We start from the raw sequence: 15,535 nt of genomic DNA, 5'->3' as shown, positions 1-15,535 counted from the left end.
TCTATAGTTCTATCTCGTCAAAAATGACATCGATGTCTTCCCAGCCCCTTTGAACGCCGTTTTTTCTCGATCATTACGGTATTTTAGATACAATCGATATTTAGATGTTCTTTTGGGACACCTGGAAATACCACGAACGCACGTCATTGTTTTGCACGTTGGCAACTTGCGTTAATACGCCTGGCGGTGACAGCCTCATACTCTTTCAGATATTTAGAAATAAAATAAAGAACTGTATTATTTAAGCTGTTTATTTTAAAGTTTTATAAAATAAAAAAAAAAAAAAAAAAAAAAAAAAAAATAACAGTTTTGCCATCACTACCGTTAGCATGATGTTAACAAAAAACATTTAAAAAAAAAAAAAAAAAATGAAAAATATATTTTTATTATCAACAAAAGTAATGCTCGGTTTTTATTTTACAAAGACAAAATGTAAATACAAGAAGGACCATTGTTATTATGTAGGGGTGGGGTAGTTTTCACCCTTTCCGTACTTTTACTTGATTTTTGTAAGTCAAATACTAACGCGCCACTAGCAAAAGATAGAACACCCAAATTATCATTCAAATTCAAAATAACGGTTCATAAAATACCTGCAAAAAATGTTGTGGTATTTTTAAGTTTGGCTGTTCCCTCTAATGGACAAACAAAGCACTTTGTATAAAGGTAAATTTAGTGTCAATAACTTATTTGAATCAATCAAAATAGTGTAGTTCCTATGTCCAGCGGATTTTTGGGTAACCCTGATATTATTATATTTTTTACGTTTTTTATTTCTGATTTTAGGCTAATTATTACCAGGACTGCATTAAAAGTGTGTGTGTGTATCCTTAGTGGGTCTTATGAAGTACGCGGCGCCAACACTCGTACATAACGATAATAGCGATGTGTGTATTGTTCGTACGTTATTAATATAGCTCGGCTCCTAACAACTGTTGACATTTCAAAAATCTCATAATCAGTGTATTGGGCCCGATAATTTTTATTGCGCCTTATTTATTATCATCTGTGGGCGGTCGAATATTATATTAATATGGTATTTTAAACTCTACGAGCAACGGGAATTTGGAGAGAGACAAAATATAGGAAAGAATACGCGGAATGTTCGTATTATATCAATTATCTTATAAACTAGTAAAATCCAGACTAGCAAATATCATATTCAACAAAGTTTTCGTCCAATTTTATTGTAGCCGAATCGCCAAATCGTTTTTTAGTTCGAAATTGCATTTTTTGGACAATGGCTATGTTCATTTTTTTAAGTCGTTTTATAATGACCTGATAGATAAATACACCTGATAGTGTAATGTAGTATATTTGATACCATAAACCTTTTTTTACGTAATCGAGAGCGCTATTTTTAACTTATTTGTTGCCCCTATGGCGCCGGGCTGAGTAACTGGGATTTAAATTTCCTGCTGGAAATTCAGGTGATAGCTCTACTGTAAAAAATGTCAAGTTGGCCACAAGAAAAAAAAAAAATTGTGTAGATTAGATAAAATACTTAAGCACTGTAGGGACAGACAAAACCTAATTTACCGTATCTAAATATTTTTACCGCATAAATTTGAAAACATGAAAAACAAAAAAAAAAAAATTATTGTAATTTTAATATAATTGTAAGAATTAATAAAAATTTGTGTTTTGACTGAAGACGTTAGTTTTCTTTAATAAAATTTTATTGTACTACAAGAAGAAATTTAGTCGTTTGAAAAGATGAAATTAGTTTGTGTTGATAAACAAACGTTTTATCAAAAAATGAGGAGGTAATTCACTAGGTACATAGGAAGAAGTAACTTAATTTAGAAAATCGCATTGTTGTAGTAAATTTACTTTTTTTATCAATACAAAAATAAACGGTTGCTGGTGTATACTAATTATTTGGGTGAGGGAACTAAATTTATCACCTCACATTAGAAAAGGTTTTACTAAACAGAAAGGGAATTTTGCTAGGGTAGTAGCACACATGCTTACTTGAGAAATCTTATGTAGATTCAGGGTTTATGGTTATCCTTCAGCAACTTCTAAGCGAGGGAGCTTCCACCTCCTGCTGGTTTTCCTTTTGGATATATTGTTGTAAAAAATATAGGCAGCATGATTTAACAATTCTTAGCTCTGCACCTAAAAATTAATATAAAATTATTAAAAAATGTGTCATTTTTACTCTTATTACTTTATAAGATAATTACCTGAAGGGAAATATCATCTGTCAGCTCGATTAGTAGTTTCTTTACTATTGGTTTTCTTTAGAAAAGTTGCCACGACTTGCATATATTCTACTTTGAATAAATTCATTGCGTGATCAGGGAAGGAAATAATTTTCCACCTGGAAAGAATTTTACTATTATACATAATATATTATTTTTTTTTTTTTTTTTAAAAATCTTTTATTTCGAGTAATTTTTCAGGGGAGTTTATCTAGGGAAAACATGTGAAATTTCTGTTATTGAAGCGGTATTCATAATTATGATGGATACATCAAATAATTAAATTGCTTATATTTTTCTTATGTATAAATGTTCTTAGATTAGAACCGCTGTTATACTAAACCTGTCTTATAATTTACTTAAAAGATTAGCAAGTCTGCTTCTATAAATTTTGCATTTATCGTTTTATGTTGCATTAGTCTTAAATTAATCACTTTAATAATTTAGCCGAAATAAAATTGGAATTACTTACCCAAAAATCTTTCACGATTGTCTTCCGGGTCCCACTCATCAATTCTGTTTTTTTCCATTTTACCAATTACACATTTTGACACAGTTAAATCAAATCTCATAATAATACTTTTTATATGACTTGGTTGTTTCTATTTTTTATATTATTATTATTATTATTTTTTTATTATATTTTACTTTTTTTTTTTGCTTGTACAGCCTCTCAAAATAGTGCCGTTCGGATTCGGCGATTAACTGTAGGTCCCGTGTAATTGTGAAACACTGATGAATACTCACAAGTTACATGCGAGAGGTAGCGACGCATCTATAAGAGTATGGCACTGTTACGAAGAGAAAAGTTTGTCATATTGTAGTGGATAGACTTGGTAAAATGGAATTTCTTCAATTATATAATTAAACGGTTTAAGACAATGGCGACGCTCGTTTAGATGGAATAAAATGACGCAGGCCTAAAATCTGGAGCGAAGGGTGAAAAAGATTACGATCTGTTTTTAATTTATTTTTGGTTAAGCGTAAATATAATGGTCTCCATTATTCCGTATCACTATCTGGGGTGGCTTAGAACCTTGTCTAATTCAAAAATTAATTTTTTTTTTTTTTTTTTTTTTTTTTTTTTTTTTTTTTTTGTTTTTTTTAAAAGATTTAAGAGTTTAGCTTTTTTTTAAAAAAAAAGTTTTGTTTTGGAAAATGGCTTTGTTTTTATTTTATACAAAAAAAAAAAAAAAAAAAAATTTTTAAAAGAAAGTAAGACAGATATCGTGGCACACCGTTGACATCAATTTTGGTACATTACAAGACTTTTGGGGGCAAGTTTCAAAAATGTTTTTTTTTTTATTTCTTTTATTTCCTTTATTTTTTATATTTTTTTTTTTTTTTTTTTTTTTTTCGAAAAATTGTCCATTTTAATACAACAGTCTGGTAGTCCTCCCCCCCCCTACCTCAGTCTCCCAACGGTATAAATTCTTAAACAATTGGTTTTACATCTTTATTTATGTACCAAAATTGTTTTCTAATAATTTTTTGTTTTTTTTTTTAAGTAATTTAATTTTTGTGGTTTGAAAAATTCAATTGTATTAAATTAAAATTAAACCAAAATAAAATTTCACACTTATTAATTAATCAAAAAAACAATAAAAAAAAAAAAAAAAAAAAAAAAAAAAAATATGATGTTTTTTAATTAATGAACTTTCTATTAATGAACAAATATTATATAGTAGGTTGATTTTTATAGAAATTTTACTGATTAATTTCATATAGTTTAAAAAAATAAAAAAAAAAATTGTTTTGTAAAATTGTTTGTTCTGTAATAAAAACCATTTGTGGAGCATGATTCAGTTTTGAGCGGGTGCACGACATTTAACTTAAATCAAGGGATGTGGTTTGGTACTCACTCTAATTTCACACTAATTTGTTAACTTAACAAATCATCTCTTTTCGGACACATAGTTATGTTGTTTAAGGATTGCCTACGCGTCTTTTAAACTTATTTAAGTTAAATCATTTCACAAACGCTTCGTTAAATCTTTTTTGATTGTTTTAAACCAAATATGTCTTACTTTAATAAAACATTGTTTTGAAACACAAACGATATACAAATTAAATTTTAGTCAAATAAAAAAGTTTTCTTAGGTCTAACAAAAGACAATAATACTAAAAACACTTTGTTTCAGAAGTTATTTGATCCTATTTCGTTTAAACTTAACACTATTAAAATTACTTAAGCACACAACAACAATTTATGTGTTTTTACATAATTGTAAAGTTGTATAGTCTAATTTCAATAAAGTTTAATTTGGGTGAGCGAAAATATTGTGTATAGACTGAAAAAAAATGATTTTGTGCGTAATGTATCTAGTAAATTTGACTACTGCTTTATCTGATCCAAAAATAACACATATATTTCAGTAATTATATCAGATTAATAAATCTTATCTAATTACTCCAAGTTATTTTTTTCTGCGCCAATTTTATTTACTTATTTTCCTGAGAATTTATCTCGTTCTGAAGCTTTTTAGTTTGTTACTACGGTTTTTGGGTTTTAAATGAATTAGAGTTGTGATTATTTTAAAGCTTATTTTTTACTAGCAGACCTTGTAGTCGAACATTGTTCTTTTTTAGACTCTTTTAGTGCGAATGTACAAGATAGCTTAATAACATCCAAAAAATCATTGCAACTTTGATTTAGAATATTAAAGCGGTAGTAATGGCCTTTAATGTTCCTTAAGTACTGTTATGGAAGGTGAACTTTGTAAGATAATAATAATTAAGTTTATAATATATAATGTTTATATATTTATATTAATTTATTTTCGTTTCCTAAATATTTTGCATTAAAGGAAATATATAAAATTGGTCACAGCGCCGGCTAAGGTTGATCTCGGTGACTAAAATGTTATTTTGTTATGATATAATATATTAAATTTAACGACGTTATATTAAACAAATAATGCCTTTATAAATATGCGAAAGGAATTTTGCCTATATAAAATTAATCTAGTTATTGATTGCTTGAGTCCGTCACACCTTTTTGAACACGGTTCTATAATGAGAAGACCGTTTAATCAATGCGTATACTTAGCCTTATCGCCACGGAAACCTGACACCTTATAAAGTATAATATTATTTCGGTTATTAAAAGAAGAGTCAATTTCTTTAATAACTAATGAAATAGTTTTTTATTAAGATGTAGTGAGATATTTTTAATAATCTATGAAAAAATATAATATTACATTAAAGTCATTTGTTTCGCTATTAGGTGGCTCGATTTCGACGCTCATCATTGGGACTTCGAAAACCGTAAAAGATACAGGATCGGGTTAAATGGAGGTAAAGTTGCGCAATTTGAGGCTCATTAAAATGCCGTATCTTTTTTATTCTTTTTGCATAAAATATTACTGGTGATGGAACTTTCTGTACCAAACGTCGCCAAATATCAAAGTGACAACAATTGAATTCCGTTTTTTTTCGTATATTCGGAATAAGTATTCGGAAATTTTCAATCGGCATTTTACTGAGCATCAAATTGCGGAACTTTGCTTCCTTTTAACCGATCCTGTATCTCTTACGTTTTCCGAAATCCCAATGATAGCGTCGAATTCGAGCATCTTACTTTTAGTTCATTCAGAACTCAATTAGTGGATTTCAATAAGCGTAGATTTGTTTCTCCTATTATCAATGTAAGCATTTCACACGTCAGGAATTTGTGGTGTTATATTCAATATAGTTGGATAAACGTTAACAACTTGTACTAATTTCATACTTCAAAATTGCTTCAAAGAATGTCATTTTGGCCTTGATTATTATCGTCAAGAAAGTTGTGCAATGTGTTAGGATCAAACTTTGTTTGATAATCTAAAATATGATTATACAGGGTGTATTCCGAAAACTTCGCGGCGTATTCCGCATATTAAAAATAAGTAAAATTTCGATAAAATGTATGTCTAAATGTTAGTTTCGGAGATCACAGGGTGTAGAAGTTTCATTTTCTTTTCGATTTTTTTTTAATTTTTGTTCTAAAATGCTTAATAACGTCAATATTTGGATACAAATTGACTGAATTAGGAGTTTTTGAAATAAGATATTTGATATTTGATTTCATTTCTATTGATTCCATTTTAAGGTGGGCGCACCTACATGTGTTTTAACTTTTTTGGAGGATAATAACATTTTTGTCCGCCGCACCCACTACTGCTATAAAAGTTAACTGAGTGGAAATTATACATTTCCGTGACCTTCCACGTAAAAAATGTCCCTTGTAAAAATTCTCTAGGTAACCGTTTCCAAGGATAATTTGAATGGAAATAGTAATACTGTTTATATTGGCAAAAATAACGCAGATTGAGTAGGTATGTTATTTGATGAAGAAATAAATTCGGGCAATTCTTTTATTTTTTCAATTATCACTAAATTTTTCTAAAAAAGAAAAATTTTTTTTTTTTTGTTTCTGTTGAACTTTTTCAGCACAAAAACATTTCAAATTTATGATTCAACGTTTTTAATTTACAAAAAAAAAACATGTTTAATTTATGTCATGATGACACTTATTGATAATTTCTTTCCAAATATCTCGAAAAACCTTACTCGTAGCGATTTTTTTTTTCCAAGAGCACCTTTTTTGTGTAAAAAAGTTTTTTTTTTTTTATGTATTTTTTTCTTTACTCAGTATTTAGGCGGACAGAAGTTATTTCTCTCCAACTGTTAAAATATGCAAGGTGGCGCCCTCTCAAGTAGGAGTTCTATTGACTCAAAATCAAATTTCTCATGTCAAAAAAATTCCCAGACACTTTAATTTTCACCAAATATTTACGTTATTCTAAAAGTTACTTGGAGAAAATCGACAATAAAATTGAAAACTTCTACACCTGTATCTCCGAAAGTTCTAAGCATTTTAGGACATATATTATCGAACTTTGATATATTTATTTTTTTTGAGAATATGCTGCCGAAGTTTCGGATACAGTTCGGACCATCTGCTGATATATTGTTATACAATGACTTACCCCAGCTGTTTGCTTAGGATTTCTATTTAATTTTAATTGTGTTTTGATAGATTTACATTAGAAAAACAAATTAACGACCTCTTTTACGTTAATTCTTTATTATTTAAATGTTTCGTAGATTTGTTTCTTGTATGACAATCAATTTTGAACTTTCTTCCCTGAAAAAATGAAGGACATTACTTACCATTGAATAATATGCGAAATTATAAGCTTATTTCAGTTATAATGACCATATATAAAGATCGTTTTTAAGTTTTAATATTTTTTATGTCTTTTTAGAGTCACATCATAATAGATAAGAACACACGTTCAACTAAGTGAATAGATACAATAAAAAGTGAAAGAGGATATACAATACAAAAAACTATCTTAGCTCATTAATCCGCTGGAAAGCTTAAAAATGGCATTTTCTATGAAGTTTTGGCCAACTAGAGTTTCCATTTAAAAAACATATGTTTGTGACATCAATGACAAAAATGATCTCTAGAAAAAAACAGAAAACACAACCTCATTGGATGTGATTATTTATAACTTTTACCTGAAAACTTTTTGTCCAAAATAGATTATAATGGAATTAGGGAGCATTTTTAAAATAGCCGAAATTTCTCTAACAATGGAAATATCTAACAAGCCATAAACTTCTTAAAAAATCCAAAAGGCCCATATATTTGACCTCACAAAACTGCAATTCCTGTCCCATTTAACCGACTCTCTATCTCCAGGAGTTTCCGAGATACCCATAGAGAACATCGTAGAAAACCCAGGTTGTATATGTCGTATATAAACGTGCATAGAAATCGGCCCACTGTAAACTTTTGACTTTAACTGTGTCTTTTAGAGTCTATTTATCAGACCAAGGAAAAAATATGAGCTGTTTCAAAGACAATTTAACATGCTTTAAAATGAGTATAAATCTATCCAAAGTACTTATTTTTTATATGCGTAGCAACGGGTAAACAAATGAAAGGCATTTGTGTTGTGGTGACAATAAGAATAAAAAACTTATCAAATATTGCAACTACTACTTTACTGTTACTTTGTAATCGAAATTTGCACATTGTTCTTTCATTGTTTGATTTGTTGTGTTTCATTGTTTGATTAGCGTTTCATTTAATGCATACATCACGGAAAAAAGGTGCCAAAGTAATCGCCTTAATTGAAAATGGACTTAAACAGAGAGCTGCAGCTCGGCAACTGCATATGACACGCGGAGCGGTTCGCAGAGTGTGTGAACGATATGAGGAGACTCGATCCTTTCGTAGGCGACCTGGAACTGGTGGAAAGAGACATACAACGGATCGTGATGACCACTTTATTGTGTCAACAATATTAAGAAATCGGCATCTTAATGCTATTCAGGTGCAACAATAGTTCCGTGAAACACAAGGAGTGACTGTTAGTCAGAGGACAGTAAGACGAAGATTGAAGAAAAGTAACATGACCCCCAAAACACCCGCAATTGGTCCAAAACTTACCCCAGCTTATCGTCAAACACGCCTGCCTTCTGCACGGTACATCTCTGAATTGGCCACTAGAACAATGGGAATGTGTTTTATTCTCAGATGAGACCAGGATATGCCTCTATGGTAGCGACCGAAGAAGAAAAGTGTTCCAGAGGCCAGATGAGCGATTCGCTGAATGCTGCGTATTGCTTATGGAGGTGGTTTCTGCATGATCTGGGTTACAATTTCTATGACTGCGCGAACCGACCCACTTTTTATCCGTTGGGACGACCATCGGCACGGGAGAGGAGGTTTTAGGAGGTGCTAGGTATATTGAGGAGATTTTAGCAGTTCATGTGGTACCTTACGTGGCTACATTGGAAGCGAATTCACTTTCATGCATGACAATGCGAGAGCACACACATCAAGAATCGTACACGATTACATTTCAGAAGTCGGTTTTCGGGTTATGGAATGGCCAGCATGCAGTCCAGACTTAAACACGATAGAACATTTATGGGATGAGCTAAAACAAAGGATTCGTACTAGACAAAGAGCCCCAACCTCTAACCCAGAGCGCATTGTTGCAGTATAAGAAGAGTGGCTTAACATACCGCAAACAACAATATCAAACTTGATTGAATCTATGCCAAACTGTATGAGAGATGTTGTAAGAGCAAGAGGGGGTCATACCCATTATTGAAAATTTATTTTAGTTAATTGTCAATTAATAAATAAACAAATAATGGCATACATCTTAGTAATAAAAAACGATAATTTGTTTCATGCATTAATTTAATAATTTTAATCCAAAGAAACTGAAATACAAATTAATATCTCTAAACTCTTTTCAAAGAATATAAAATTGTCTTTCAAACAGTATACAATATTTTTTCTTAATCTGACAAATATATTCTAAAAAATATATAGTTAACTTTAAAGGTTTGCCTGGGGCCGATTTCTATGCACGCAAGTGTATATTCATAGCAAAATGTTGATTTTTGTTGAATATATTGAATTTAGCCTTATATCGTTTTTTTTCCGTAGCAACTGTTAAAATTGTCTTATATCTATCAAAAATAGTAGAATAGTACTTTAACCGCATGGGTAGATTAAATGATACTTTAACAGCGAGGATAGGTTAAAAACTTTATCACTTCTCGCACATTTTTTAATTGCTCCCATTTTTGAAAATTTTGGATATGGCGTTTGGCGCCTCAGCCTGAATATCTGTTGGTAATTTACTTATTGCGTTTTGAGCCATTTCTGGCTCCAATTCAATCAGCAATCGACACGAAAGAGAATTAAAAAATATTGACTCAAAACTGACAACTAATGAGACAGCTTTATTTATTTGTCAAATTACATAGAAACCAACGCCGACCCACACAATATTTTTCTACTCGTAATAAATTCCTTGAAATAATAATTTCTGAATATTTTTTAAAACGTAACTCGCTATGGAAAAAAATATTGTTTTATACACGACGATAAAATTGAATTATCGTCTCCCGAAATTACGGTCGACGATAAAATACCATTTTATCGTCTTGTATAAAAAATAACTATTCATATAACTAAAAATGTAAGTACATTAAAAATATTAAAAGCTTTAAAAAATGCTTATTGTTTTATTCAGATACCTACTAATGATAAATTGATAACAACCTCCATTATATTTAAGATTTCAAGGATATTTTTTACTCCCCTCATTTTACGGTTTATAAATCGACACTTGAGCGTAGGATGAAGTTAAGCATTTTAAATGAAAATACTTGTAGCCGTTTAAATGAAAATACCTGTATTTATGCCGAATCCAAGAAGGGAACATTGTAAAACGTTTTCAGAAATTCGAAAGGCGGCTTAGTGTATTCAGATATAAAAAGAAGATTGAAATTTCGATGTTGAATTCATTGGAGTGGATGATTTATAATGAGGTTTTTTATATTTAGACATTTACGGAATGAAGAATTTAAAAAATAAAATTTTGTAGGTAATAAATATGCCAGCCAGTTTGATTGTGTATTTATTATGATTTACTTTGTTTCCATATTTACAGCAAAGTAAGTACAGTCCATCTTAAGTACATACCTAATATAGTTTTGATTTCAGGACAGTTGTTGTATTATTAATATTTTTTGTTTAAGACAGGCTGAAAAATATATAATTTTTATTTGTTTATTAATATCTCTGGAATTATCGCAATACATATATTTACTCATGTCTTGGGATTATGTAAAGTTATCTAAAAGGAAGCTAAAAATGCAATAATATACAGGGTCTTCCATTTAAAACAAAATCATCCCGATCCACTCACACTTCTTTGAGCCGCCCTATAGAAGTTAAAATATTTTCCTGAAATACATCCTAGTGCATAATTTAGGTTTGCACTTAAACAAAATTCCAACTTTTTTATTCTAGGAGCTACAGATGCCCGACGCACTATTGCCGGACCCTGTATAAAACTTTAAAATACATCAACATATTAAGCTGCTCGTTTTTCGTACCTGTGGGTGTATAGTAGGGTTGAATTAAATTAAATTATGATAAAGCCCATTTATATAAGGATCTTATTGATTAAAGACAATAAATATATGTTTACTGAAAGGTAAAGTAACTGATGAAGCTGAAAATATCAATCTAAAGAGATAGTACTAAATATTTCAGTGTTAAGTAACAAAAAAAGTCTAAATTCGTCCAGAATTTAGTATGTACATCTTCGTTACATTTTGCTTAATTATTAATGGTGAATCACATACAGACAAGTTATGAGAAAAAATAGAGGATTTCTTTTATTTCGTGTTCTTTCTCATTTTTTCTTAAATTTTTTGAGTACAAATAGACACAATTATTGAAAATAATGTCTATGTCTTTGTGGCAGGTTTATTTCCCGAAAAAAAGTCTGTATTTAGATCTGTAAATTTATTAAATATAATAATTAAAGTTATTTTTTTTAATACTGTTGTACCTCGACATTTTAGATAGTTTCTTCTTTTTGTTTTTTTTAAGAGGAGATATACTTTCGGAAACTTATTAAATACTAATACTAAGTTAATATAATAAGTTACTTAATATAAGTTATAATAATACGGAAACATTATTTTTTGTGGATTAGGCGAATTTGTTTTACTAGTCAAAAAACCACTAACAAGTTTGTTTCCGTTTGGTCTAGCGGTGTTTACAAAACATAACTTTTTTACTTTGTAGGTATCGATGCCACTGGCGAAAACCTCAAACTTTTTTCAAGAGATGCAATTTTTTATTTTTCATTTGCCAATTGAAGGGTCCAAGCGAAAATTTTCTTAATTTTAGGATTTTTACATTATTATAGTAGCTCTAACTGGTCCCTACAAAATGTATAAATTCTGCAGGGCGATAAGTCGTTAAATCCTATGATATATGCTTAGTAAAAATAAAGAACCTGATAACCACCAGCCGTCCAGTGCTCTTCTGTAAAAGTAGTAAAATGGCGCTTATCATATTTTTCCCCTAGACCCTTCCATATTGTTATTATACACTATATTATTTTTATTTTCTTGAGTAAATAGTTGTATATAACATAATGTATACTAATATAAATTAACTGAAACTCTTTTTTAATACATAATACACATAATTATATTTCAAAAACAAATAAAATAAAACATATATAATGTTTTATTTGTAACTTAGGAAAACTATAGAAAAACAATATTACTAGGCAGTAAATTAGCGGCTTTTATATTAATCATCAGAACCGACTCAGTTTTTGCAAGAAAATAGAGATTTCGATTTTTTTTTTAGATTTTACACTTAAGGTAAAATCGAGGTTTAAATCAGGTTAAATAGTATATAGTAATAGTAAGATTAGTCCTCAGAATTCAAATCATTATTTTTACTAATATATTTGAAAAATAGTAACAAATATAAGACACCAAAGAAAATAGTAAAAAAGCTGACAATATTGTCAAAACTGTTAAAATTCAGTTATTGTCAAACGAAAAATAAAATAAAAGAAAAATTCAGCTAAACCTATTGAATGTGTCTCACGGGAACAGGGTTTTTTCAATATGCGTGCTAATTAATTTGAATTTAAATGTCCCCTTATACGAAAAAAAGTGGTAGACCATTTAGAAGAATAAATTGGGGCTTTAACTAATTTTGTTGAATAAGAACTACATATCCGCTGAAATAGCTTTATTTCATTATGTATCTTTTACAACTCTTTTTATGCTTATTAAATTATTAGAGCACATCGTACTCTATGATAGAAAAAACGGCGTCAAAGACGGCTAGGGAAGTACAATCGATGATAATTTTGTCGAAGCCAATCTCTATGTCAGTTACAGAAAATTACTTTAAACTCAAGAAACATTAATTATAGAAAGATTAAAAAGGATAGAACAACGTTTCCAGACACACAAATCTATTTCCAAAATTTTTTTTTCTTGAATTTTAAACTATATCATTTCAAAATAATTTTTACTCAATCTATACTAATATATAAAATCCTTAAGTGACTGACATACTGATTAATCACGATCCTGCTCAAACCACTCAACGTAAGAAGCTCAATTTTGGCACACAGGTTTACTCTAGGGTGTAGAGGTTCGATAAGAAGGGATTTTTCGAAATTCCAGTTCCAAGAGGGTGAAACCACCCCTCAAATATTACAATATTTTTTATTTAAAAAACGGTCAAGTTTTCGAAAAAACGCTTAAACACGAATATTTTATTTTGTTTTTTTACATATTTTAAGATTTTTTAAAAATGTATACAGGGTGTTTCGAAAAACCTGGTCATTGATTAATCACGATCCTGCTTAAAGCGCTTGACGTAAAAAGCTGATTTTTGGAAAACAGATTGACTTTAGGGTGTAGAGGTTCGACAAGAAGGGATTTTTTGAAACTCGAATTCTAAGGGGGTGAAACTATCCCTCAAATATTAAAATATATTTTATTTAAAAACCGGTGAGTTTTTTGGAAAAACTTTTAAACACGTATATTTTATTTTGTTTTACATATTTTAAGATTTTTTATAAATTTATACAGGGTGTTTCATAAAATATGACCATTGAGTAATCACGATTCTGCTTAAACTGCTTGACGTTTAAAGCTGATTTTTGGCAAACAGATTGACTGTGGGGTGTAGAGGTTCGATAAGGAGGGGTTTCTCGAATCTCAAGTTCCAAGAGGGTGAAAACGCCCTTCAAATATTACAATATTTGTTATTTAAAAAACGGTTAGTCTTTCGGGAAATCGCTTGAACAAGCATAATTTGGTTTTTTACATATTTTGAATTTTTTTAAAAAATCATACAGGGTGTTCCAAAAAGTTGGGTTATTTCTTAACCACGATTCTGCTTAAACTGCTTGACGTAAAAAGCTTATTTTTGGCAAACGGATTTTTCGTCAAGTCAAATTCCACCGAGATGAAACTACCCCTCAAATATTACCAAGTTATATAATAATATCACCATATTGTTTTTTCTCATGCTGACATAAATGTGAGAAATTTTATCCAGTTTGTATGTCAATGGAAATTCTTGCTTTGCTTTATCATCACCATTACAAATGATTAATTCGACGCGAACGAAGTCGCTGGTACATGCTAGTATAAAATAAATTACAACTTTCTCAAGGCTAGTAGGCTATAAGCGCCATTAAAAAAAAGCGTACGAGCCGAGTAAATGACGTCTAAGGCTTGACCTCGCCAAAATGATCATCATTTGTCATTCCCCAGCCGCTTTTGACGCCGTTTTTTTAGATCGTATGGTATTTGAGCTGTTAAGGGTCTATTACGCTGTACTGTTCGGGTCGCTCTCAGGGGTCAGGTAAAGCGGGTGTGTAGCTGAAGGAAATATATATATTATATTTCAGAAATCTGCCTAAGACTTAGCCCGATCCTGTCGTGTTAAGCCACGCCCAAAATTCCTAACACACGTGCTTTAATTACCGCTTGATTAAAGTTTGCAGAGCTTCAGAATTTGCCATAAAATAGCGACCGATTTGTTATAAAACCATATAAATTATATATCACTGTAATCAAAAAACCTCAATCTATTTCCGTATTGTAACGAAATTTTAAATTGTGGCTTTATTTTCGAGAAAATTTAGTCCAAACATAAGGAATATTTTGTTGATGTTTGACCATCAAAATCTTAAAAATAAAGAAGTTGTCTAAAAATCTGCTACATATATGCTACGGATATATTATAATCCTTTATATTTAATTTCCTTCTTCATTTGTGTAAAAATACCTACCCAGTTTTACATCAAATGTTAAATGCTAGCTTATTTTGCTACTTGAAATAGACTCTTAATGTATCCGTAACTATTTCGATTGATGATTGATATTAACCTAATATCAATTTATGCTCACTTTTCAATACACACAATTCATTGTGTGTATTTGTGCTTCATATTTTATTAAATCAGCAGTACTATTGACTTCTTAAATAAAAAATGACATAATTTGTTTTGAATACTATAAAATATATTGTCCGTTATGTCCGAACATTGGTTCGGACAACCTCGTTTCAACATCCTTTAGTTATTGAACTAAAGGATGCAAGGACCAATAACACCCGAGACCAAGTTGTTACTATGTCTCCAAATAGTACCGTGCCTTATATTTTTCTTAATTTTTTGCTAAATGTTTTGACTACGCCTAGGTGTATGTTGCTTATTTAGGTGGTGTCATACTAAATTATTATATAAAAAAAAACATATTAAAAAGTTGCAGTGGACTGTTTATTTACCTATAAAACGTAACTTTTACACTTCAAAGCTGAACAAATTACCGTTGTAATAAAGTTTATACAATGTTCACTATACACAACAAACTATTGGTGACACATCCTTGTTGTCTCCAAAAAAATGGCATCTAATAACACAAATTCTGCTCCAGCCCGTATATGGACTTACGTGTCCTTGTAT

The sequence above is a fragment of the Sitophilus oryzae genome, unplaced genomic scaffold, assembly GCF_002938485.1.
Source record: "Sitophilus oryzae breed Bouriz unplaced genomic scaffold, Soryzae_2.0 scaffold_1057_pilon_pilon, whole genome shotgun sequence".
Classification (NCBI taxonomy): Eukaryota; Metazoa; Arthropoda; class Insecta; order Coleoptera; family Curculionidae; genus Sitophilus; species Sitophilus oryzae.
The sequence above is the reverse complement of the archived record's forward strand: the minus strand, read 5'-3'. Positions refer to the sequence as shown.